Source organism: Ixodes scapularis, unplaced genomic scaffold (genome assembly GCF_016920785.2).
Source record: "Ixodes scapularis isolate PalLabHiFi unplaced genomic scaffold, ASM1692078v2 PGA_scaffold8__174_contigs__length_109621045, whole genome shotgun sequence".
NCBI lineage: Eukaryota > Metazoa > Arthropoda > Arachnida > Ixodida > Ixodidae > Ixodes > Ixodes scapularis.
Window position 1 is genome coordinate 64,751,395 of NW_024609883.1, and position 21,591 is coordinate 64,772,985.

Sequence of the window (21,591 nt, forward strand, 5' to 3'; positions counted from 1 at the left end):
TTCCCTAGATAATTTCCACCAATCTTCTAATCGTCTCTTTGTCACTGTAATCTTTTTTCCTACCATCCCTCCATCGTCGCCAGTGAAACCCAGGGCCCCGGCCAAATCCGTTACCCCTTCAGGGAGGGCAGGACGAAGCCTCGTGCACTTCAAAACCAAGTGCTCCAGTGTCTCGCTATCATTATGGCAGGCGGCACATAATGTGTCGGTCTCCTGAAATTTAGCCCTATACGTCCTTGTCCTCAAAACTCCCGTTCTTGCCTCGAACAGCAAAGCACTTCCCAGTGAATTGTCGAATAGCTTTTCCTTTCTTATCTCCTGCTTTCGTGACCTGTACACTGCTAAAGCTGATTTCTCCTGCATTCTCCCCTCCCAAATTTTCCTCTCCGCCTCTTTCACCTTCTTTTTCACTGACGTAGTCTGTTCAGCCCCATCACCAGTGTGTAGATATTTAAATGTAAGCTTTCGGGTTCGGTTTGTCCATTTTGTGTTTAAACTTTTCATGTATAAATACTTGAATACCTTACGTGCCCACCGCGTATCCTCCATTTCAGTCAACCTTTGTTCAAATTTCAACTTACTAATTGCCTCCCTGCTCTCAAAAGACCACCATCCCATGTCCCCCTGTACTCCCTCATTTGGTGTTTTTCCATGTGCTCCCAGCGCCAATCTGCCTACGCTTCTTTGTCGAATTTCTAGCCCTGATTGAACCTCAGATTTCATGCACAGCACTGCATTGCCAAATGACAGTCCTGGCACCATCACTCCCTTCCATATACCTCTGACCACTTCATATCTGTTATAGTTCCATAGTGCCTTGAGCTTCATAATAGATGAATTTCTTTTCCCTTTTCTAATTGTATTCTCCTCGTGTTCCTCTAGATATTTCCTTCCTTCATTGAGCCAGACCCCTAGATATTTGTACTTTTCTACGTGTTCTATCACTGTGTCCTGTATCTCCAGGGGTCCCCCCTTCTCATCGTTGAAAACTATTATACCCGACTTGTCCCTACTGAATTTTAGTCCTAAACTGTCCCCTTCCCTGCTGCAAATCCTAATCAGTTCCTGTATTGTCTCACGGCTTTCTGATACGAGTACAATGTCGTCTGCATACATTAACCCTGGCAATAGTTGATTTACCTTATGTCCTTCCTCCATGTAATTCAGGTCAAAACCTAGGTTGCACTGTTCTAATCTTTTTTCCATCTCACTGAGGTATATCATAAAGAGCAGGGGAGACAATGGGCAACCCTGTCTAAGTCCTCTTTTTATTGCTGCTGGTTTTGTAGTTTCGGCTTCCCATTTTATAATCACCCTATTCTCCGTATAAACCCGTTCTAGGAACCTAACCATGGTTCCCCCTAGGCCATACCCTTTTAGCTGTTCCCAAAGTTTTTCCTGATTCACATTGTCATATGCCCCTTTGATGTCCAAAAATGCTACCCATAATGGCCTTTGGCTTGTCATTGCTATCTCTATGCACTGAGTGATTATGAACAAGTTATCATCTAATCGTCTATCCATCCTGAAACCGTTTTGGAGCTCCCCCAGAATCTGCTTTCTCTCTGCCCATTCTTCCATTCTTCTTTTTACGATTTGCATAGCTAGTCTGTATATTACTGCAGTTACTGTGATTGGTCGGTATGATTTGATACTGTCTTTGTTTCCCCTGCCCTTATATAATAATCTCATCCTGCTCAATTTCCAGTCACTGGGTACCTCCCCTCCCATAAGTATCTGGTCAATCACCTGCCTTAGTTTCAATTTGCTTGTTTGGCCTAGAACTTTTATCAGTCTCATTGGTATGCCGTCTGGACCTGTCGCAGTTCCAGCCGGAACCCTTCCTTCTGCTTTCTCCCATTCTCCTATGGTCATTTCCTCTCCTTCACTATGATCCTCCTCTTGTGTTGTGTAGATGCTATTATTCCCTATGGCCTGATCTGATTCTAGCTCTGAAAATGCTGCTTCGATTGTATGTCTAATGTATTCCCTTGCCTCTTCCCCCTCTACCTTTGTCCCTTCCTGTGTGATTAGTGTCTGCTGGTACCCCTCAGTCTTTTTTCCCTGCGCACTGATGTGTTCCCAGAACCTTTTTGCCGCATTCCTATCCTTTTGGTTTATCTCTATCATCCACTGGACCCCTGCCCTCCCAATTTTGGCCTGTATTAATGCTGATGCCTCCCGCTTTCGTTCCTGAAAGTCCTCCCATTTTGCTGTCACTTCGGCTGGAGTGGCCCCCTTTTTTTTTGCCCATCTGTGTTCTCTAGATGCCGCTTGGCGTCTCGATATTGCTGCCTTAACCTCTTTATCCCACCAGCTTTTGAGCTTGCGTTTATGTTTCCTTCCTCCTTGTCTGGTTCGATATTTCTCTAATCCTCTTTTGAAAACAGTAACTAAGTCTTCATATGTCCATTCTCTTTCCGGTAGCTTGGATACTATGTTCTCGATCCACTTAGATACCTCCTGTAATTGTTTATCATTTAAGTTATTTCTACCCTCTTGTTTTTGATTTTGCGTTTCTGATTTTACTGTACCAAATCTGATCTTGATTCTCTTATGGTCGCTCCCCAGACTTTTTGTGCTTTCCTCATCTATTTCCATACCTCCAAGTCTGTTGTATATCTTCCGTGACATTAAACAGTAGTCGATAGTCGAGTGTGAGTTCTTTCTCTCCCATGTTATTTTTCCATCACATTTTACCTGGGCGTTAACCAATACCAGATCAAGAGCTTCACAGAACTCCTCTAACATCCTCCCTGTTGTATCCGTATGTCCATCAAAGTCTTCCAAATGTGCATTCATGTCCCCCAGGATAATTATTTCCTTGTTAGTGCCGATTTCCCTAACGTCTCCTGATATGCATGTTAAGTGTTCTGCGTTTTCCTCCCCTGCATCACTCCCTGTTTTTAGATACACAAAACCCAGGATTGTGTCTAAACCTCCAATATTGCCTTTGATCCACATGTGTTCCCTGCAGTTCTCTCGTTCCCTTTCCCATTCCTGACCCTTCACTAAAATCCCTAATCCGCCTCCCTTGCGTTCCCCGTTGGCCCGGTTGCATCCCATCCAATGATATCCCGGTATGTGTGGTGGTTCTTCCAAATCCCTCAGATGTGTTTCTGCTAATCCATACACTGCAAAGTTTTCGCTTTCTAATTGCTCCTCAATCTCCTCCCACTTTATTCTGTTCCTGCCCCCCTGCATATTTATGAAAGCTATGTTAAGTAGCTTCTTCTTCCTGTTTCTGCGTGGCTTCCTCCCACCCTCCCTGGCCACCTCCCCCAAACCCACATCGCCGCTCTCCTCTACCCCTTTGCCCTCCGGTGTCCCTCTGATGTGCCCACCCCACCTCCCCTCTCCTACGGGCCCTTCGCCTCGTTCTGGCAAGATTCTTCGCCCTTAGAGCTTTGGGGCCTCCTAAAAAAGCCACCGCCTTCCCTGCCATCCGCCACCCAACGGCCCTCCCCACGTAGGGGCTGAAATGGATACCGGTCCCCTCGAAAGCCTTCGCTCTGTTATTACGCACCTCCCAATTCATGTCCATCACCCCGAAACCCATCTCCCTTCCCAGTCTCCTGATGTCTCGGTTTGCGGCCACCACGGCTCTCTCGATGTGAACGCCCTGCCCCCTCACCTCTGGCACTGTGCAGACATGGATTTCTACATTGTCTGATGTCGCCCTCAACTCCCTCACTCCCCTGCGCAACTGCTTCCCCACCCCTCCCCCGTTCCCTCGTAATACATCGTTCAGTCCCTCCGCTATCACCACAAGGTTTTGGCCTTCTTTTGTCTCCCGGATTCGGAGCGTTTCCATGGTTGCCAGATCATGTTTATGAGTGTTTCAACTTTTTGTGATATTAAATTCGCCAAGTTCACCAAGGTGCACGAAATAATATTGTAATCAAAGCAATAAAAAATTTTCATCTTTTTTATATTATTTTGGATGTTTATAGAGAACGGTAGCCAGACAACGCGGGAAGATTGATTTCGGTTCCGGATTACGACCCAAAATAGGCACGCTTGGTGCACGTGGAAATACAAGCGCATGTTTTCATCACCGCAAGAGATGCCGTACGTCCTGTTCGGTATAGGCCCGTAGCTCTCAAGTTTTGAGCAGCGCTCCAGGCGAGCAAAATAGAATATTTGGTTCGGGTTTCGAACATGCGTCAATACGCTACTCCGTTCCATTCTAGGTGCCAGCGTAGCAGAGGCTACAAGAACGAGCTGCGAGCTTTCAGCGTCCCTGTCAAGCACGCGCGCTCGTGCAGTGCGAGCATCTTTCAGGAGGACGTGCTTTTGCGAGTAGCTTCGGCTTTGCTATAACGTAAAGTGAAACATACGTGCTCGTGGAAGCTATGAAAGAAGGCAAAGATGAAAGAAATGTTTAATGAGACGCTGCGGCCGCGAGCTGCATAATTCTTTTTTTAATTTTTATTTTTTAGAGGTTTTGTTATCGCGCATTTTCAGATGCTTGCATTCGAACGTGGCACGTGCAAAATCGAATGTTACAGAGCCACCTGGATGGTTCAGCCATCATAACATGGTCGCGTCTTGCGGATCCGCTCGCGCCCCCTGCCCCAGAGCAACGGGTCTATAGACACATAATTCGTGCCCATAATTACGGTCATAGTGGCACACACCACACAAGTGCTCAATTCGATTATCTTCAACGTGTGTCCGCTAAGTATTGTTATCGGAACACGGAGAACAAACTCCTCGCGCCGTACTATTAGTCTCCTGTACTGCATTTGTACCTTTCTGGTTAATGATATCCAGTTTAGTTAGTGTTTGCTTCCGAACAATGAAGTTGCGTTAATGTGTTGTGTTTCTTTTTCATCAAATAAAGTTCACGTATCATGGGCGTACCAACCGCGGGGGCAAGGGGGACGCTTGCCCCCCCCCCCCCCCCCCCCCCCCGTGTTTTGGAGTGTGTGTGTGTGTGGGGGGGGGGGGGCAAGGCATGTATATTGCTTCCCCCTGAAACAGCCACCACTGGGCAGAGAAAACACTGGCCGGCGGCGCCCAAGGGATATCAAGGGCACCGCCGCCCGGCCGCATATTGTTAACGCGCAGGCGATACACCCCCTAACAACGGCGCTCACGCCGGAATTGGCTGGCTCGTGGAGAGAGACGCCGCCGTCAGCAGAAGCAGCAGTTACAACGAATTCCCGGAGTGGCAGCGTAACGGTATTCACACGGAGCCTTGACAAACTAACATGTCAAATTCAGTAGTACTACAAGAAAAGTCTGGCAGCTTTGTGGCAGGGGTACCATGTTATGTACCGAGGGAAAGAGCTGGAGATAGGGGTGTCGCGAACCGGCCGAGGTTCGAGTTCGACCAGGTTCGACTTTTTCGAACTTTTAGTGGAAAATTCGACGAACCTTGTATTGAAGTTCGACTCGTGTGCGCATGCGCGACAGGCTGGCCAGTTGGCTTCGGATTGGATGGTAATGGCTAAGGGATAAATTAAGGGCAGCACTGATTGGTTATTTCACTTAATACAGTACAAAAAATTTAAGTTATTAATCTCTTCAGTGATTAGAATTAGTTTCTTTTAATTGCAACTGTTTATAAAATAAAATAACCCTTTTCTTAAAAAAAGACATTCTCCAAACCTAAACATGCTTGTATCAAGGTCTGGCCACACTGTCCACAAAGTCGAACCGGTCGAATCTGGTGAAAAGGTCGAAGGTTCGTCGAACCGGTTCGACCCAGTTGAACCCCGAAAGTTCGACCTAAAAATCTGGGTCGACAAAAGTTCGCGACACCCCTAGCTGGAGATTGTGCTGTATGCAAGGAGGTTAGAAGTACTAGGAGGGGGCGCGTTGCAACGTGTGTGAAGCCTAGTCATAAAAAGTTTAAACGATGTTGTGCCCAACGTGACCCCCAGATCTCGCTGGCAATTGGTGCCCGTGACATGTCACGTGCGAAATGGACCGTTGATTGTAGTAGGACTCCTTGCAGGCTTGCGCGCGCTCCGTCCGGTAGGTTTTATCAGATCGAAGGTCCGGTAGGTCACGTCCGGTACGTCACGTGCTGGGCCGATAAGTGAGGAGGGTAAGGAGGAAAATGAGAAAGAGGCGAGGCGTCAACGGAGCTTGGCTTGTGGAGGCTACACGGCTGACGTCATGCCCCCTCCTACCCTTCTAATCTCCTTGGCTGTAGGGGGGATAATATTTCCATTTATATTTATTTTTATAGAATCGCGTTTCCACGGAATAAACATTTTGTGGGTTTACTCCCATTTACTTAGTACTGATTTCTCAAATGCACTCTCAGCAAAAAGGGTGTATTCTTACACCCTTCGTCCCATATAAGGCACCCTAAAACTTCAGTTAGGCGTACAGCTAACAGACGTCGAACGGACGGTACCAACTTTCACGAGAGGTTTGATAGCCGTGTGGTACAACTTTTTAAAATAAGTAATGTACGTGTTACTGACTACAAAAGACAAAAACAAAAATAATTGGGCTTTTCTTGGCCCTACTGCAAAAGCTCAGTGTTCTTTCTGTGGTCTTTCATACGTACTTTAACTATTTAACAAGTTCCATCGCACCGTTATGAAGCGAAGCCCCTCGTACAATTTGGGGCCGTCTGTTCGACTATAGTGCGCTGTACGTCGGACTGAAGTTTTAGGGTGCATTACATGAAACAAAAGGGTGTAAGGTGATACCTTTTTTTTTTTTTTTTTTGAGGGTGTGCACGTTTTAGCGACCATGGGCGCGAGGCTTCTTCCATCAAAATGACGGGACAACATAAATGAATCTCAAAAACGGGACTGTCCCGCCCAAAGCGGGACGTCTGGTCACCCTAGTTAAGCTACATAGGGTTTTGTTAGGTTAGGTCCGATTGAACTGAGTTGCCGGCATATGGAAACCAACGCGGCATCTCGCCGCAGTGTACATCCGCCGGACCAACTCCAAGAACCGGCCAGATGGTCAGAAGTCAGAACATTGTTGCACCGCCCCTTTAGCCGGTGCATCATATATACTGCCCACATGTTTAAACCGGTCCCGGAGAAGTCACAGATTGTGTCACATGAGCCAACGTGTCACGTTGTCCGATGTCTCGATCCTGGCTCTTGGTTGTAAAAGCTCTGGCAAAAAAGTATGAGCTGTCTCTGTCGTCGTGGCATCCAGACCCCTGGCTGCTGAAGTTTCGGCGGACTGTCGGGCTGTAGAACGAGCTACAGTAAAACAGGCATCTGCCTCCGTTGTTGCATACGTCACCACCAGGGTCGCGGCAGGCGACAGCATGACAGGAGTGTGACGTCATCGTGTGAAAATGGAAGGGCCACAAATGAGGACGCGGTAAAGACACCAGTCAGAGACGTGCCCTTGACATCGTAGCGAGGGTAGTGACAAGCGCGGTGTTTGAAATCGGTGCCTCGCAGCATCTACGTGGCATTAAAGCAAAGATACAGACAGTCTGATTTAACATAAACACTCTAAACCTGGAGTGTAGGTAAGGGCAGGGCTCTTTTAAAGATTGAAACCATATCGTTTTCACGCTTTGCTTTCCTAAAAATACCTTGTCAATAAGATTTGCGACGCAACCTGCGACACCTCCAGCGACAACTTTTCCAAACATACTTTGCAGAATGGGCTCCATCATTCCTTTTTCACGAGTGAAAACAAAAGAATGGCCGTGTGCAACTAGAAAGTGTGCAGAAATGAATTTGAAAGCCAAGTAGCATTCCTTTCGCGCTCTATTCTGCCGTAAATGTTCCCCCTGTCACCTTGCAGTGCAGGGGTGCGTAGTGGTAGAGCTGTCCCTCCAGCCGAACATGTACACCCAGCCGAACATGTGCATAATCTTGCTTTGTGAAAAAACTTTAAAAAAAAGCTGTTATATGTTATGATGGCTATTCTTTGAAGCATCGTGTTTTAGAAAGCTGTTTGTTTGGGAACGTGATGAACATTACTAACTTGCCAACGTGTGGCAAAATGTGATAATCACGTGAAATATTAGTTCTAGTCTCATCATCATCACTGTAGAAGGGCCAGGAATTTAACTTCTCACCCATGCTACGAGCTCTGTCAGTGTATGCATGTAGGCACCAGTGGATAGAACCTCCTTAGAGATGTGAAAGCATTTGGCTTCATTCTGGGTGCATTTTACATTGGGCAGTCACATGACCCCATCACCAACAACCATATATAAAAGTGGTGTTGATGGAGAAGCAGTGCGTGATATTGCACATTTGAATTCACAGCACCGCATTGTATGAAATAGAAACCAGCACTTTACTAACAGTTTTTGAATAAAGATCTGTACAAACTTTAATTCTAACTGTCGTGGGACTGAAAAGGCACTCAACAAAAAGTTGCCTGTCAGCAATAGCTCATTCATAAAAAAAAAAAAAGAAAAAAAAAGACGACAACAGGCAATTTTGAGGCAATAGCGTTCTGAATGTCAAAATTGCACGCTATTTTGCCCGTTGATCAGCTTCTAATCATAATGACATTGCCAGCTGTAAATACCTTACTGACTGCTTCGTGTGAAAAAATGCTCCCCGTACGCCTAAGCACTTCTTACGAGTTGTGAATGTGAAAGCATGTACATCATTTTTCCGCTCTCTTATTCCGTCTGCAGGGTATATGCGTCGGACCGCAGAGCGGCGCGCTCTGTCGGCGAGGAGGGGGCGCCTCTTCTCGCCGCTCTGACCTTAGACGCTCTGTGTTAGCGGCGCGCTGACAGACCAGCAGCGCCATGGGGAGAGCGGTCGTTGAAACTGACGCACAGCGGCCAATGGGAGCCTCGTCGACACGCGCCAGCCAATGGGACCGAAACCGAAAATCCATCATCTTTACTACGCTCCTTTGGGATCGGGGAATTTAGGTGCCGATTGGCTAGGCTTTTCGCGTGGTACCATAGCTGGGAGCTGGCTTCACTTGGAGAAAGGATTTAAGGTGCCGTTGGGCACGGTTTCAAAGCTGATGACTTCGGCTCCCTCCATGAGACAGTTAATGCTTTCGCATTAAAAACTAAGTGCGAAGCGAGCTGGTGGTAGCTAATCATGTCGTTTAACACCCAAGAGTGTGGTGCAGAAAAGGAAAAAAAAAACTGTCTTTTCTGCACTATAGTCTCAGATGTTAAACTACATGATTGACTACTTCATGACGCTTAGCAATGCCTATGGACTGCAGTTTAACATATTCACACTGCGTCCATATTTGCTGCACGATTCAAAAGTGATCTCTGCCACTTAGGTGAAATTTGGCTTCCGGTGGTAGCAGACATTCTAGTTGCAAAAAAGCTTTCCCAAAGACATATGGCTAACAAGGAAGCTGATCAGTACTGTGTGAGTTAAGTGTGATACAGCCCCATGATGTCATAGTGAGCATAGCCCCATAATTTTAGTCACTGACTTTAGCCTCATTGCGGCTGCATTAAATGTTTCTAGCTGAAGATTTCGTGAACTCATGGGATTAAAGTCTTAAACTCTTAAACTGTTTTGCTAATGCCTTAAAATGAATTTTTCCAAAAAAGAAAAAAAAAGAAAAACTTTTAGACAGTATGCTGTGAGACTCATCTTTAGAGAGACGCCATTCCGAACCCTGCTTCTATCTTGGCCTGACATCGAAGCACCTCCCAATACTCAAAATGAGTCTCGTGACCAATTTTCTCTATATTTGTTTTATTTAAAAGAAGGTAAATTCTTTAGGTGCACAAAAAAGGCATGAAGTTGGGAGGCGGTCAATGTTTCTGTTGGAAACGTTTTAATGTTGAAGAGGGCTTCTAACTAGTTTGCAAAAAGAAAAAAAGATTTCTGAAGTGATCCTTGCTGACATGAAACCTCACATATTTTGTTCATTTGCAAGGAAACCAAGAGATTACATTTTATAAAGAATACTGCACATAAAAACTGCTTTATAAAATCAATTTCACTATGTGTCTTCTCTTTACTTCTTGCGATTATGTGTAACAATGTTCCGAAACGTTGTAATGATGACTAGTGTAATGTGCATGGCATCAATCATCAAACAAATCATATTTGTAAGACGCAGCTAAAGAAAGGTGATCGATAGGGCATCAAATGCTCGTATGGAATGCCAAACAAGAAGGTGACTATGTCAACACGGAATGGGTCTCGATATTTTATTGACCTAAATAATGGAATTTGGAAGTGATATACCAAATAGCTTAGCTATGAGAGAAGGTTTACTCACTATTAGATGGTGCTTGCTATGAGAACCTTTCATATTGTCTGTAGTAACTCATAATGATGAGTAATGAAATGACTATAAAAGAAAGTTAAATGAAGCTCATGGAGCCCTTGTCCTGGTTTCTGAAGATAACGTCCTTGTTATCAGTTGAAGTTGCACCTGAAAAATATTACCACTTTCAGTTAGTTCTCATCAAGCAGAATTCTACAGTAAGATGTTAGCTGATTAGCGTAAAGTTCCCAAAGAACGCCCACCAAAAATGAAGAGATAAATGGTGAAAAACATGGGATGGGCTATCTTTGGGGATGCCACAGCAAAACTTTATCAAAAATTAATTATAAACAGTCTGGCACCCGCTACAAACCACGTGACGCGAGAACGGATACCGCATGAACGCAGACACCGCAAATTCGCGTTTTTCACGATGCGATAAACACGCGGGAATCGGCTACGAACTCCGGGAAAGGATACCGCAGGTCGCGTTTCACGGTAGGAAGGACTCGTGGAAACCCACCGAAAACTCGCATCTCACGGGAACGAATATCGCAGACGCAGCAGGTTCAAGTTTTGTGGTGCAACAAACACGCGGGAACCCTCTACAAACTCGCCTGTCACGGGAACCGATATCGCGCGCGCAGATCGCGAACAAAAACGCGGGAATCCGCTACAAACTTTATGTCACGGAGGACGGGAACGGATACCGCAGATTGCGGACGGAGCAGATTCGCATTTCACGGTGCAACATACATGCGGGAGCAACCCGAGTGAGCCGATATTGCGCGCGCAGATCGCGGACCAAAAACGCGGGAACCCGCTATGAACTTGCTTGTCGGACGCGCCGGCACAGCAAATTGCGCGGTTGATGCGATTCTCGTTGGAGATCGCGTGACGTCCGATGGGAATTGGGGGTGGGCGGTGTTCCGGAATTTTTATGTTAGATATTTAGCCAGAAAAACGAGATGGGCGATCTCTCGGGGGTGGGCGTCCTCTCGGAACTTTACGGGTATGTTGATATTTTTATCCATGGGATATGTGATCCGCTAGAGTGATCTATTTATAGAAATAGTTTTGCACGACGTGCTCTGCGCCGTGCATTTTTCTATAATTAGTTGATTTAGTGGTTTTCGATGATACTAAGTAGGTTTCTGATTGGAATCGTATATTTATTTTCTTTAATTGCAAAGTTAGAAAATTTTTGTTAATTATTAAGATAATTAGCATGTTCTTTTTTTATCCCTGATGTCCGCCGTGGCTGAAAATTTGTTCCCGGAAATTTGTTTTTTCAGCCACCCTATTTTTAGGGATTTCTGAAGGTCTTTGCTAAAACACCTGCTATATTAAAAGACGGGGAATTATTACCAGAATCAAAACCGGTATGCTCAAGCTGCTTCCACAGCCGAGCTGCTTTTGTCTTCGAGCTTTCTGGTACTTGTCTTTTCTTTTGATCATGGAGTCAGTGTTGTGTGTAAGCAAAGACTTGACAAGAATACTGACCTCGCAACTTGAAACACTCTCAGAAATGACCATATGGGGTTTGAAGAAGCTGTTAAAATAAAAACAAAAAATGAGAAATTCCTCGTGAAGATCGACGCAATATGTCGTACTGATCGTCGCCTCACCTTTATCGATGGGCTATAAACTGACTGAACCCCTGCAAAAAAAAAGTAATTTGTCATGGCTCGTGTCTCTTCGGCACTTCCCGAATACATTTTGAATGCTTAGCATTTATAGGGTAGACATCACGTGAGCAAATGACGTTTTAGCGAACAGCGCTGTTTGAGCGAATCGACGTTTTAGCAATACCAAAATCGTGCGTAATCCCCCCCCCCCCCCCTCCCTTCCCTGTGTTCACGCCGCTTAGCGGTGACAGTCTGCGGCGGCGCATTACGGAAATGTTAACCCACTTGGCGCACCCATAAACGTCGCTTCGCGGTGGCCGGCCATTCGCTAAACTGTCATTCGATGGAAAGTTCCCTAAAACGTCGTTAGACCAACTGAGTGCCACCCCATTGATAGGGCCTCTTCGCAATTCTTTTGCAAACTCACTAAGAACACAACCATGGGCCGACTGCCATGGTTTTGTGAATGCACTTATATATGAAGTCATTAGCGTCACGTGAGACATATGAATTTAGAGCGCCTTTTGGACGACGTCACGTGACACTGACGACATCGGTGTTACATCCACGGACACTCAGTACCCGAGAGCCCCTACGCATTGAAAAGAGTGAGAATTCTTTGCATACGCCCAGTGCTGCTGCCTGAAGGAACCGTTGACGGACATCGGTTGTGCCTGAAAGGTAACACCATTAACCCTCTTTCGTTTATTGTATCTCCGGGGATACAGACTTAAAACGCACAAATAAAAATCACTGTAAATATATACTCCCTCAAATGGGCAATGTATCTCATGGGACACATCCTCCGCGGCGGCCGAGACACCTAGCGCCACCTCCCGGAGCCTACAGCAAGTGTTTCTTCGTGAGTGACAGAACATGGCGTCGACCAGTGCTGGCGTCCACGTGTCCACGGCAAGTGCTACTTTGTACTCTAAACGTTGAAACGGTAATCAAAATCTAACATTGCGATTTTATACAAAAGTGTGCAAACACTTTGGTGATGTATTTTTAATCGAATACCCCGATCCAATTATGCAAAGCAGGGTGATAATCCGTGTGTATCTCACAGGATACACTGCACGTTTGGGGTATTCGTTCCACTGTTTTGTATACGTTTTTCCAATGTTTTTTTTTTATTTTTGTTTTGTGCAGGAGCTAACTGCAAGGACATTTTATGGCTCACAATTGAGAAAGAGAGCCACAGTGATCCCTCCTGAAGGTGGAATATCCGACGTCGACTCATCAAGCGATGATGAAACGGACACGGACAATGATGACACCAGCTTCAAGGCAAGGAGTAGAAGCTTGGAAGTAGAAGAATCCCTCTCGGAAGACGAAGCCGAATTGCCAAAGAACGCCGCCTCGTCGAAACAAGGTGACAAGTACAAATGGAGAAAGACAAGTTTCAACCACGACTTCCGAGCTCCAGAACCGCAGTTTGAGCTTGCACCGGAAGATCTCACTCCACTGCAGTATTTTCAGATGTATTTTGGCGATGAGTTCATTGAGAAGGTGGTTTACGAGACAAATCTGTATTCCACTCAACAGACCGGATGCTCAATCAACACGAACGTTGCAGAGTTAAGGTCCTTCATCGGAATTCTTCTTATGATGGGCGTCGTCGGGATGCCTTCGTTTGAAGACTAGTGGGCCAATCAAACAAGATGTGACAAGATCGCCAATGTGATGCCTGTAAAACGGTTCAAGAAGCTCCGAAGGTTCATCCATTTTATTGATAACCTCCAGCCAGTTGAAACTGACTGAGCCTACAAGATAAAACCTGTGCTTGAGCACATTTGGAGCAAATGCAAGGCCACAGAGAGCGAAAATCTCTTCTCCATTGATGAGATGATGATCCCGTACAAGGGTAAAAAGGCGGGGAACCTGAGGCAGTACCTCCCCAAAAAACCTAAAAAGTGGGGCTTCAAACTGTTTGTACGTGCGGGTGTTTCTGGGATGGTTCATGACTTCATTCTGTACACCGGCGCAACAACATTCGAAGGTATCAGACTTGAGGAAGAGGCGCTTGGTCTCGGCGCAAAGGTTGTGTTGCACTTGTGCGAGAGCATTTCTCGTCCAAATGAGAGCATCGTCTACTTTGATAATTTCTTCACCTCGCTGGAACTGATCTCACGACTGAAAGAAAGGTATTCTTTGCACAGTCTCGGCACCATTCGAAGCAACAGGCTTCGAGGCTGCTCCCTAAAGGATGACAAGTCACTGCTGAAGGACGGAAGAGGCAGCTTTGACTACAAAGTGGACAATGTGGCAGGACTTGCAGTCGTGAAATGGGCTGGCAACAAGACTGTAATAGTTGCAAGCTCTTGTGTCTCACAAGACCCAGTGGAAACAGCGAACAGGTTTGACAAGAAGGAGCGTCAAAAGATTCCAGTTTCTTGCCCACAAATTGTGAAACAGTACAACATTCACATGGGCGGTGTTGACCTTGCAGACATGTACGCAGCGCTTTATCGCACCCCATTCCGCACAAAGCGATGGTACTTAGGCATCTTCAGCCAGCTTCTCGATATATCCGTGAACAACGCTTGGCTACTACACCGACGACAGTCAAACCTCACTGGCGTGAAGGCAATGCGACTGAAACAATTTCGACTCGCTGTTTCAGAAGCTTTGATGCATGCAAGCCCCCCGAAAAGAGGGAGACCTTCTTCCACCCTCGATGAAGAACCTGCGGCGCAGCGCCCAAGAATGCAGACCACGGCAGCACCTGTCACCGATGTCCGCTACGACGGTGTGGGTCACCTACCAACACTGGAAGGCAAAGGTCGCTGCAGGTACTGCCCAAGCGGCCAAACATCAATTGCCTGTGAAAAGTGCAAAGTTAGGCTTTGCATAGTGACGGGAAAGTCCCCAAGAAACTGCTTCAGGTTGTACCACAAGAAGTAATTATTGTTTCAAATATTCAACATTTTGTTATCCCCTAACGGGCAGTGTGCACTGGGAGATACATGTCCTATCTCTTAAATGTGAAATAAAATGCCACAAAAAATAATGTTTTGGTGCTTGAATTGGTTCCTTAAGGAAATACTGATTGTGATATAATTTTAGTTCCATTTTTGAATGACTGCCCGAATAAGGGTTAAACATTCAATACTTTATGTGCACTTCATCGGGCAGTGTCACAAGTGGTTACTGGCATTCCTCTCCAACAGCTGCTGACAATTGGGTACAACAACTAACGCATCAAATCTGGTAGAAAAAACGAAACCTTGTTTTTCGGCCCTCGCAGAAAGTTGAAGCCCCGTGTAAACATCTGACGCTAGCGTTAGTGGTAGACTGCGAAAGTTGGCGAGCATACGACGTTATCGGCATTGAAAGCTAAAACAGAACGACGAAATTTCTCCGGTTACCGAGGTCTACCTTGGCGTAATATTCGTCAAATCAAAAAGTAGCATTGTGGGTGCGCATGACATTTATTTCAAAAAAAAAAAAAAATGCTGCAAGAAATACAAAAATGTTTCCTTGCAGAGGAGGAGGAGGAGGAAATAACTTTATTGAGTCCAAAGAAGAGGCCTATTCAGGCCCGTAGCGCCTTTATTTTTTTTTTTTTTTTTATCACCGAAATAAATGTTACGGGTTTGACGAATGGCCTGTCTAAGTACACGTCGGCACAAAGAGAAACTTCGTTCTCCTGATCTATCTTTTGATTCCAGTACGTCATGTTCTCAAACATTTGCATTCCATCACCGCCGCTAACATCACCCTCACAATTTCAACCTTCTGCGATAGATGCATAGTTCATTTATTCAGTGCTGATTTTTGGGCGAGTTGCTGTTGACTGTGGTTGTAGGCTGAATACATGGTGCTGAATGTGGTATAATAAGTTACAGCTCAAGAAGGTAGGAAACCGTAGGATGAGGAAGAGGAAGGCTTGGGGGGGGGGGGGGGGGGGGGGGGGGGGGCAGACGGAATGCTGGAGAGGAGAAGGGGAAATCTCTCTCCAGCATTCTGTCTGCTTCCTCCTCCCCGACCTTTCTTTCCCTATTCGCGACTCCAGCGAACTATAGGGGGCGCGCTGGTCAGGCAAAATGGCGGACGAAAGGAGGTCGTTTTCGTCTTTCAGCACGCGGACCACCATAAATTTCTTTCACTGCAGCGTAAAATCGGTGTTACATAGGAGAATAAAGCGATTTTTCGACGGTAGAAAGATTTTTCTAGTCAGTGCGCAGGAATGACACGACGGAAGCATAAAAATAATTACTGGGAACGACGAGAACCAAGCAGCGACTGCAGACAACGGAGTCGAAACGACCTCCTTTCCCGAGCTTCTCGTCGTTGCCGCTACGCGGCGTCGATTTCGCTGAAGTCGCCAATAGCAGGCTGAATACATGGTAGCTCCCGAGGACGAATAAAAACGGTTTTATTTTCTTTACTGGGCCCTGTAATTTGGACTTTGAGTTGCTAATGCAGAGCTGTTATGCTAGCAAGTCGGCTGCCTATACAACGGAACAGCACAAGGCTAGACAGCCACTTCGTGTGTTCTGAGGAATTCTGATCACTTATTCTCAAGGACTGGTTTTGGTGTGCATTGTGTCCTAGCATGCTGGCCCACACGATAGAGCGAGCTGCTAGTATCTAAAAAAACGTGAGTACGGAGCGCTTTTCGTAACACTCCAAATCGACCAGCGGAATCACCCCTTAGACAAGGCATCTCAGTAGGGTTCCGTCTCGGCGGCATTCCACAGTGACCAACACAATTTTAAACGGAGGCTCTAGCGGTTTTCTTTTTTTATTCTACTCGAAATAACCGCATTTTCGGCATACCCTGACTTTATACTTCCCGGCGTGCTATTCATTATTCCTGAGTTTAGAATTGCTGAGAACACGCCACAACGTATACCAAAACCAATGTTTAAGTTTCCGGTGCCTTTCAGTGGAGCGGCGTCGCGTGTTGGCGAACTTGCAGGTCGAGCAGGCAGTTTAGAAAAAAACAAAGTATGTCGCGAATCTTTGTCGTTCCCAACATTCAATCCACGCCAACGAACTTCCTGAAATTTGTTGGGAACAAGTTGTACTGCACAAAGTACAACGTGGATATATATTAACGGTTATACCCTTTATAATCATATCCAGAATTACACGTGAGTTTTCCATGTCGGCTTGTATTATGCAATTATACTTTTCATTAATCAGGTGTAAGCTGGATTTTTCTTTTGTTGTGTAGAATTCTTTTGGGCGTACGTACCAAGAGTCGATAGAAATTGTCCAGAAACGTTTCTTTCGAATTTTTTACTGCCGGTATGTCGGTCGCACTGTTTACCTTGAATATAGACAACTTTTAGAACGATACAATTGTTCTACTTTGATGGCCAGACGACGCGACAGAGATCTCATACATTTTTGTTCAAATGCCTCCACGGAGTCATTGATTGCCCTGACCTAACTTCAGCGATAAATATTCATGTTCCGAGAAAATTTTTGCGAATTTCTCTTCCATTTTATGTCGATCAATTCTTCCAAACCTGCCTCATGACACGCATTCAGACCTTGTATAATACTTTCGACGATTCCTGCATTGACGTTTTTAACCCATTTTTTGCAGCATTCAAGTTTTCTCTTACAAATCTATAAAATTTAAACCATCTTTTGTAGCGTTCACGGTTTTCTCTTGTCAGTCTGTAGAATTATTCCTTTCTTTTTGCTATATCTTAATTGTGCATCATTACAAAGGCAAAAGCTGTTCATAAGCACAAAAATAGACAAATGAATGAATGAATGAATGAATGAATGAATGAATGAATGATGGCTAATAACAGACTGGGAATAACACGAAAAAAAAATCTGTTACGTTTTGTGTTGCCAGCAGAGCCCTTCGGTTTGAAAACAACGGTGCGGACCAAATTCGAACGTCCAATAACTTTGCGAAATCAATTTTGAGGCAAATCAACAACCATAGAAGTTTCACCTTTGAAAGCATGAATTTGCTTTCAGCTATGCCTGTCACAAACGCAATAAAGTATGCAGCAGCTTTTTAATTCTTTTCTCTACTGAACCAGCGGTTAACGCACCTCCAAAGTTTGTCGCCGCAGGGACTCTGAAAGCTGCAGGGGTCTGACGAAGCCGGCCCTCCAGAAAGGGTCCTGCGGGGATCAACAGGGAGTTGTCATCGGCACAAAGGATATCATTGTTCGTTATATGGGTGAATGTGATCGAGACAGAATTTTTTACTTAAGCTACGGTTGTTACTAACTTTAAAAGAGACTCTGAACTAAAGTGCCTGCATAGGACGCGCAGCCCACAACATAAAAAAAAAAAAAAAAAAATTAAAATGTGTCGCGTACATTTTAGGTTGGAGTGGTTACCGAAACATGCTTTTGTCTCGTGACGACGACCTTGAAATAAAAGTATCCATTGGACTTTTAGCTCGAAATTAGTCTCGCGACGTAAATATCGCGCTAAAAATCTTTGTCGGGGAAATTTATTTTATGACATACTATATTGAGGGCTTCCTTGTGTCAAAGAGTATGACCTAAAGAGATACTGAACCGAAATCAGGATTTCGCAAAATAAGGCCGTAGAAGCATTGAACGGGATGCTACGAACTCCAAAATATCACTCGCACATCGATTTCTCAAACGGATGGCCGTACTTTTGGAAAAGAAGGGCGCGATCAGGCGAGGTCTTTGACGTCATTGTCCTCCGGGAGAGTTTGAGAATGAGGGAAAGCTGCCTCGCTTCTCTCCTCCTTGCTTTGGTTCACCAGCTCGACGGGACGTAGCGAGGAGGAGAGGGAATGGGAATCGTGACGTGACTTGTCTCTTAGGCCTCGTTGGCCGTGTTCAATCGCGCACTTCTTTTCCAAAAATACGGCTGTCCGTTAGATATATCGCTGTATGAGTGATTTTTTGGGGGGTTTTGCAGCGTCCCGCCTATCCGTCTAGCCTTGTTTTGTGAGTTCGAAATTTTGGTTCAGTATACCTTTAAGCTCTTGTCTAGCCTGCCCAGGATTGTATGTGGTTCAAGGCTACCCTAGTTTACCTCTACATAGTCGAACACCACCTAGCCTAGCCAACATTGCGTAGCCCATATACTAGCGATGCAAAACTATCGATAAATTGACTATCGATACTATCGATAGTTTCGTAAAAACTATCGATACTGTCTCAGAACTATCGATAGTCGACTCTATTGATAGTTTTTTTATAGTCGACTATCGATAGTTTTTTTTTACTATCGATAGTCAGATTTCTGGCGACTATCGACACTATTGATAATGCTATCGATAGTTTTGCACCACTATAGTCCGTTACAACTCAAGTAGGTAGGGCGAGGGTAAGACGGGCCGGGGAGTAAGAAGCAGACGGAAGGCTAAAGAGAGAAGGAGGTTTCTCAATCTCCTCTCCAGCGTTCCGTCTGCTACCTCCTCCCCGGCCCTTATTACCCTCGCCCTACCTAGTTGCCGCACCGCCGCCCCTTCGCCTCCCTTTGTCTTCTCCTCACCCAAACTCCCGTCTTCGTCATCCCTGAAAGCTGAACCAAAGTTGGGATGGTAAGTGCTTGGGCTAGTTGGTGTCCCATTTGAAAAAAAAAAAATAAAAAAAATAAAGCGATAGAAATAGAAAAGGGAGCGACGCAAACTACTAGTGCCGCAAAACTATCGATAGTAAATCGTCGACAGTACCATCGATAGGTTTACGATAGTCGACTATGGATAGCTTCCCGATAGTCGATTAATGATAATTCTCCTGATTGAAAAGGTTTACTCCGACTTAACATAACAAATTAATAACAAAAGGGACAGACGTTTCGCCACCTATGCAGGTGGCGTCTTCAGTATACACTGACACAAATGAGGTGAGGTCGACCAGTCTACTTATCACACACGTCCCCGTAAACGTCCGGCAGGGGGCCACGGTTGGTGTTGCACACCGATGAGTCACGGCGAATGAACCAGGACTCGACGAATTTTCTTTGCCCCCACCGATTGTCGATTATCGATAGTATTATCCATAGCTTTTCGACAGTCGATTATCGATAGTACTATCGATAGTCTTTTTTACTATCGATAGTCAGAATTCTGGTGACTATCGATACTATCGGTAGTGCTATTGATAGTTTTGCACCACTACCCTAGCCCATATACTCATACCCAAACTAGGCTCGCCGAGCCTAGTTTGGTGGTAAATACGCCTAAAAACACGGACAAAGAAAGAAGCACGCATGGACGAGGCGTAACTTGCAACTGAACTTTACTGAAGGAAACACATATGTGTTTCCTTCAGTAAAGTTCAGTTGCAAGTTACGCCTCGTCCTCTGTGCTCCTTTCTTTGTCCCTGTTTTTAAGCGTTTACCACCATGCATAAGTACCAACTAGTCCAACTCGCAGTTTTAATACAGCCTAGTTTGACTATACATTTTTTTAATGCAATAGATTTGTTTCAAAAACGTCGGGAAAGCTACACTTATCCGGTTTGTGCAGGTGAGTTATACGGAATCGTAACGATCAGTCAGGTAACTAATCAAAAGTTGTTATTTAACTTTTTAATTAGTGAAAATAGACATGGTTCCAATTAAAAACTTGACAAGCGTCATCGAAAATCACTGAATCAACTCTTTTTAGAAGGATATGAGGCAGGGGCAGCATTTTACGGCGTTCCGTGAAAACGCTTCATTTGGACGAGTTTCTAGGTTTCGGTTTCTTATCGGAGCACATCTCTGCTCCCGCGCCTGCTCCCCAGTAGCTGAGACGCGAAGCTCACCCCCTCGCCTCCCTCGCAGGATGGATGGAACTGTGGCGCACCTGTGATGCCCGTCTCAGCCACTGGGGAGCAGGATCGCGGGAGCAGAGATGTGCTCCGATAAGAAACCGAAACCTAGAAACTCGTCCAAATGAAGCGTTTTTACTGAACGCCGTAAAATGCTTCCCCTGCCTTATATCCTTCTAAAAAGAGTTGACTTAGTGGTTTTCGATGACGCTGAGCATAGTCTGCTCTATACTGACAAAGCCTGGAAGGTCGTCAGGTGACGGGGCCGCCGAAAGTGAAAAGATAGAGCGACGGAATAAGTCATGTAATGGGCGCCCCGCTGCGGCGAGACGCCGAAACACAATTGCTCCCGAGCGATGGAATGTACGCTCGTGCTTCTCGCGTTCCTCGGGCTGGCGCTTCTTTTCTCGTCGGGGTTGAAAACCACGTTGCGGGTCCTCACCGCTGCAAAAGCTGTGCGCTGAATACCAGACTCCCTGAGAAATCCTCTGTGCTACCAGATCCTCGCGCTCCGAATCTGCGACTGGGCACTCTATGGCTCCGTCATCACTACCAGGCTTTGTCAGTACAGGGGAGGCTACGCTCTCAGCAAGTTTATAATTGGAACCATATGTTTATATTAACTAATTATAAAGTTAATTAACACATTTTAATTAATTAGCCCACTGATCGTTACGATTAGTCCCCTATAGAATGCCTCCCCGGCCGTATAACTCACCTGCTCAAACCGCATAAGTGCAGTTTTCATTTTTTTTTAACTAATCTGTTACACTTAAAAAGAAACACCCTGTATAAGGTTGTGCGTGAAACAAGACCAGCTACACCTTGCAGTTTCCTCACCTGGTGTCACCTGATGAGTTTGTACTCATAAAGTGAGCCATCCGTTCCTTATAAGGGTGAACTGTACCTTCACGAGCACAAACTGCAGAGCAGGAAAACTAAATCCGAGTACTTGGTTTTGAAACTAGCTGGAACCCCCCAACGCAATGGGGTGTCTTTGCCATAATGCGTGACTGCACTGCGGAAAAGCTAACTGCTTGGCGAAGGTGGGATTCTGTGAAATCAAAGGCGACCCA

At 45.5% G+C, this 21,591-nt stretch overlaps 1 long non-coding RNA gene across 1 annotated transcript; it reads right to left on the minus strand.

Annotated features, from left to right (window-relative positions):
* Positions 1-10,130: 10,130 nt before the first annotated feature.
* Positions 10,131-17,891, minus strand: LOC120837303. The gene is made up of 5 exons (XR_005714844.3): positions 17,819-17,891; positions 12,417-12,463; positions 11,790-11,821; positions 11,665-11,713; positions 10,131-10,329 (listed from the first exon to the last, which is right to left on the minus strand). It is a non-coding gene; the product is annotated as an uncharacterized LOC120837303 (long non-coding RNA).
* Positions 17,892-21,591: the final 3,700 nt, after the last annotated feature.